Genomic DNA, 6,000 nt, shown 5'->3' with positions numbered 1-6,000 from the left:
GCTTCTCGTCGAAGGCAGAAAAAAATTGGTTTGGAATAGAATGTGTAATAGAAATCATAGTGCAAAACTTTATTCAAATTAAATAAGAATTTCGTCTTCTAAAAGCTTAAGAAGTAAAATCGGGAGATCGGTTCATATGAAAGCCATACCTAAACAAGGACCAATAAAAAGTGCTGACGTTCAGAAGGATGAACGGACGAACATGGTATACAGTCATAGTCATAGGTATACATATTCTTGATAGGGTCGCAGAGCGTTGAGGTAAAAACTTGAATAGGACGGCACTCATTGATGTGTGAGAAGGTTGTCCTCTTCCATAATGGGTTCAATCAGCCTTGTGTATGTGCAAAGTTTTCGTGAAAATATTAATAAAGTACTATGATCAACTGAAAATGATTTGTTATCAATTTTTTTACGAAAAATTTGAACTTTCACAAGGCCAAAACTGCCTGAAGGAGCGTTTCAATGCTTTTGCGATGTACTGCAAAGTTCCTAACTATTGTCTTGCCTACAATTTGTGTCTTAGTACTGGATGGTTTGGCTGTTATAGCCAAAAATATAAAAAAAAAAACGTGAACAAATTCCGAGAAAAATCTGCAAGTCAAAATCTGGAGGCTCGATTTTCACCGTAGGCGGATGGTCTTGTGGACTTTTTTGTTCAGTACAATTAAAAACCCATTAAGATTTTTTTTCTTCCATACTAATCGCCCCAGCCTAATATACATATATATTGTATTTCTCATCGTAGTAAAATTCTAAGAAGATTTAACGATGTCCGTGTGTCTGTCCATCCACTGTTCTGTCGGTCCGTTTAGGGCTTAAATTGTATGAAGACTCCCGACATCCGACAAGAATATGGTTCAGACCGATTTATTGTATATTTAGATATAGCTGTCATACAGATTGATCTGTCGATTTAGAGTCTTAAGTTCATAAAAGCTGTATTTTTACACAATTTCGACGAAATTTAAAACCATTAGCCCACCCAAGCACGCTCCGCTGTACTTTCCACAATACACAGAATAAAAATTTACTTATATTTATAATCTGAAATTCTAGGTTTCATGAGTGCATCTTCAAATATACTCCACATTGTTAGCAAACAAAACCATATCAGGCAATATCATTTTTTAGTCCTATTAGTGTCTCGGTACAAGAGAAAACGTGCCACATGGCGGTATATCCCAACAAGAAACTAAAAAGGGACTACAAAAAGTTAAAAATTTGATTAAGTGCGTCATTAAAAAAAAAAAAGTTTTCGGCTGTTGGACGAAGATCAATTTTATTTATATTTTTATTTCTATTTCTTTTTTTATCTCTCTCTTCTTATCGAAGATTTTTTTGCAATGAATTCAATCCGACTGGGTTTTGCACAGTCAACCTCCCGATTGCGAAGCGTATGCTCTCCCCCTGTGCTGAACGCCTTACTTGATTACTATATGCTAAGTAAACATACATTCATACATTATGTGTAGGGATTTTTGAGTTAACGTCACAAGCAACAACAAAAAATCTATTTTTAAATGTGTACCAATAGCAGTCGATAATATGAAACTAATTAGGGAAACATGAATGATAGAATGCCGATAGTAATGATTTTTTTTTGTTTTAAATCATGAAATCTCTACAAACTATCTTTAAACAGTACCTAAAAAGTGTCGATTCAGAGAGGGAGTGAGCAATTAACGCCCAAATGTTTGGAGGGCTCTTTCTCTCACACATACCAGTCACTTCTCGCACTCTTACCATTAATATTCCCACCTATGGCTGTGCATTCACACATATAACGGATGCTTAAGTAAAAAGCAACAACAATTTGTTGTGTTTTTGCTGCTTCTTCTCTTATAGAAAGCTGATTCCTCATTTTCATAAAGTTTCTCTTCGACAAGTTATTTTTCATACATATTCTGCACATCTCTGGAAAAATATCTTTCGATATTTCATAACAAATCCACTTAGCAGTTTGGCCGTAATAAACACAACAAACAAATTTTGCCCATGAACATTTCACTAAGAAACAGGGGCAAACTTCTCACATATCAATGAGTGCAGTCCGATTCAAGTTTTAAGCTCAATGAAAAGGGGCCTCCTTTTTATAACCGAGTCCGAACGGCTTGCCGCAGTGCGACACCTCTTTGGAGAGAAGTTTTTCATGGCATAGTACCTCACCAATGTTGCCAGCATTAGGAGGGGAAAACCTCAGCTGAAAATTTTATCTAATGGTCTCGCCTGGCGGACATGCTAACCTCTGCGCTACGGTGGCCTCCGTTTGGTCGTTTGTGTACCACAAACTCGCTTTTATAAAACCAACCTTCTGCAAATGACCTGTAAAATTTTGTTTTGTTTGTAATAAAAATTGTTTGATTCTTTATGCAGCCTTGCAAAACATTCACAAACAACAACAACAAAAATACAAATATCTCGTGCGTCAAAGCCGAGCCTTAAGGAATTGGCTGACCTGCGTGCCGAGAAGGACCACCCACATCACAACACACTCACCCCACAACACACTCATCTAAATAGCGAAACTCTTTCTCTCGCATCATTTGTTTCCCTTACTCTCGCCATTAGTACTCCCACCTGCTTTGCATTCACACCCATAACGAATGCTTTAGAAAAAAACAATAATAATTGCTTTGTTAATGCTTCTTCTTCTTTTATTGAAAATTAAATCTTCGTTTTCATGGCTTTTCTTCAAGGAAAATAGTTTTTCATATATATTCGTTCGAAAAATATCTTTCGACTGATACCCATTTCGTTAAAATCCATTTAGGATTTCTGTTGTCTGAGCCTTAGATGATCAAGATGAGACTATATTTCGAAATAACTGCAATATAGACCGATCTGAGATTCGAGCACATACAAATTCATTTATTATCTGATTTCGTTGAATTGCTAACATTTCATGTCAGCTGCCTTGTACTTCTCGACCGTGTAGGGGGCCTACTCTTATCCGATTTCAAATTTCGAACGATGACTTTCCTATGATCTTCAACAGTTACACCGAGTATGGATCAAATTCGTCTATAACTTGAAATAGCTCACATATAAACCGATCTACGGATTATACTTCTTGAGCCTCTTGTGGGTAAAAATCATATCCGATTTGACTGAAACTTCTGCTATAACCTCCAACATCTATCCCAATTATACTTAAATGATGAAGTCCCTTTATAAACCGATCTCTCCATTTGACAACTTACAATTAAAAACGTGCTATGTTTGGACGGGCCGAATCTTGGGAACCCACCACCATGGATTCTGTTAAAAATTTACGCAAAATAAATTTAGATGAAGGGCATATTTTTATTCTACAATACATACCAAACATCTGTCAAACCAACAAAAATTAAAACTTGTAGGAACCGAACAAGAATGTTCGAGAGACCAGAAGATCGGTTTATATGGGAGCTATATCAGGTTATAGACCGATTCAGACCGTACTTGACACAGTTGTTTGAAGTCATAATAGAACACCACATGCAAAATTTCAGCCAAATCGGACAAAAATTGCAGCTTCCAGGAGAGATCGGTTTATATGGGAGCTATATCTAAATCTGAACCGATATGGCCCACTTTCAATTCCCAACGACCTACATCAATATGATGTATCTCTGCAAAATTTCAAGCGGCTAGCTTTACGCGTTCGTGATTTCGACAGACGGACGGACGGACATGGCTAGATCGACTCAGAACGTCGAGACGATCAATTGTATATATACTTGAGGGGGTCTTAGACGAATATTTTGTGAATTTACGAACGGAATGACTAGATTAGTATACTCCATCCTATGGTGGTGGGTATAAAAACAGCTACACGAAGCAATTCCTATCTAAGTATGTACAACCAAGCGGATAAAGAAAATGAAAAAAGTTGGGAAACACAACTTTGAGATAGTCAGCAACTTTATCTACCTGGGCACCGCCGTAACCGAAACGAATGACACCAGTTTTAAAAAAAGCGAAAAATAATACTGACAAGCAGATGCTACTTTGGATTAAGCAAATTAAACAGTTAAGAAAAAAAGGCTACCTTTCGACATACGAAGATTACACTATACAAGACACTGATACTACACGTGTTTTAATGTTGTTCCGAGGTATGAGTACTTGTGAAAGCAGATGAAGCAGTGCTTGGAATGTTTAAGAGAAAGATTCTTCGTTAAATTTATGGCCCAGTTTGCGTTGATGGAGAGTATCGGCGCCGTATGAACTACGAATTTAATGAGCTGTATGACAGTTGCGTTGCCTAGGTCATGTTGTCAGATTGAATGAAGAAGCTCCAGCGAAGAAGTCACGCAAACCGGGACGGCCAAAAGTCCGATGGAAAGAAAAGTGTTGAGAGACACTTCGTTATTTGTTGTCAGAGATTTTAAAAGCAGCGCCGAAGATCGAGGCGCTTGGAACGCTTTTCTACGTTCGGCTAGTGGAACAAATGTTCTGTAATAGCCAATGAAAGTAAAGTAACTATTTAAAATTTGTGCTAAGGTGTGCCGCAAAGATTTTTCCATACAAGTTCCTTAACACTTACAAAACATTCCACTGCAAAATGATGGGATCGTGAGGTCAAGACTTAAACTTCCATAGAGATTGTTTAACCGCCTATGCCAGTTTCAAGCAAAATATGGGAATAAACAATACAAACCTACAAATTGTTTTCTTTCTTAAATAAACGAAAGCTACCAATCCAAGCAAATGTTTTTTTACAAAGAGATAAGATCTTGATCTTCAGCCTTTCGAGTGTGCTCTGTTAATAACATGCCTGTAATAGAATGAAAGGCTTTTGATGAACATATGTTATTCTTTTTCTTATGATTTGTGTGAGTGGATTCCACACAATAGCACCTCTAGCATTTAACAGTGAAGTTTTACAAGAAACTACTGCAGCAGTAGTCGCTTTTTATTTGGCTTCGTAGGCCAGTCAGCCCTCATCTGTGTTGGCTTTTGCTTGGTATGGTATTTGTGTGTACAAAAGCACCGGCATGCCATAAAAACTGCAGAGAGTGAGAGAGAGAATGAAAATCGAAAAATCATTTCCACGGTATACGTGCACAAGGCAACAACGTCGAATACAAAGCGTGCGGAGTGTTGTCTTTCGCCGCAAAGTTTCGTGTGTGCAGCAAATGTCAGCGTGAGAGAGGTGTGTGAGGCTGATAGTTAAACGCCAACAGCAACAACAAAGGCCACCACAACCAGATGGCTGTGTAAAATGTAAACAAATCTTAAATGTTTTCTGTCATAAACGGCCGCAATAACAAAATTTCACGAAAACAAAAAAAAAAAAGAATATAAAAAATATCTGGATACAAGCGAAAATCTTGTTGAATCGCCAGCTATTTTTTTTTTCTCATTAAAAAAAAGCACAGAAAGAAAGAAAAGGTTTAAATCAACAAATGATAAAACAAGAAAAGATAAAATAATCTTTCTAATCTAATTTTGATGTGCCTAGAAGGTGCGCGGATGAAGCGAATCATATGAAATCTACCCACCAGCCAGTATAAAATCATATACCAACCCAAGCAAGTCAGTTATTTCCATAAAAAAATTCGAATCGGGTTAATGATACTCCACCAAGTTGAGTTTAAGTGCAATTTTTGATAAGAAGGCAAAATACTATACTCCACAAAAGGGCATCGAAAGTTTTTTCTCAAACGAATAACCAGCACTACATCGTAAACGAAATTTGGTATTTTTTCGGGCATTTTACATTTTTTTCTTTTATTTTGTTCAATCTTTTAACCAACGCAAGAAGTTTCATTTGAAAGCAGCCATCATCAAACTGGTTAACGGCCAGCGTCTTATTTGTGTAACTGTGTTTCTATGTATGTGTGTGTAACTAAATGTATGAAAAAATGGTGAGAGCCTTGCTCCAAAGTTGCAGTTTGCATGCTTGCCGATGATAACAAAAGCAACGACCCAAATTCATTACAACTAGGTAAGTTGTTTTTGTCTTACCATGAAAAAATCAAAGGTCAAAACTAACAACCAAGACCCAAGAGG

At 37.0% G+C, this 6,000-nt stretch overlaps 1 protein-coding gene across 1 annotated transcript in view; it reads left to right on the top strand.

Moving 5' to 3' along the window:
* Positions 1-5,018: 5,018 nt before the first annotated feature.
* The window catches only part of LOC106096026 (calcium release-activated calcium channel protein 1), a 168,168-nt gene continuing 167,186 nt past the window's right edge, over positions 5,019-6,000 (top strand). The window contains exon 1 of the mRNA XM_013263539.2: positions 5,019-5,935. The gene's annotated coding sequence lies outside the window, so the exon portion shown is untranslated. The remainder of the gene's footprint in view (positions 5,936-6,000) is intronic.

This window comes from Stomoxys calcitrans, chromosome 5, assembly GCF_963082655.1.
Source record: "Stomoxys calcitrans chromosome 5, idStoCalc2.1, whole genome shotgun sequence".
Classification (NCBI taxonomy): Eukaryota; Metazoa; Arthropoda; class Insecta; order Diptera; family Muscidae; genus Stomoxys; species Stomoxys calcitrans.
The sequence above is the reverse complement of the archived record's forward strand: the minus strand, read 5'-3'. Positions and strand labels throughout refer to the sequence as shown.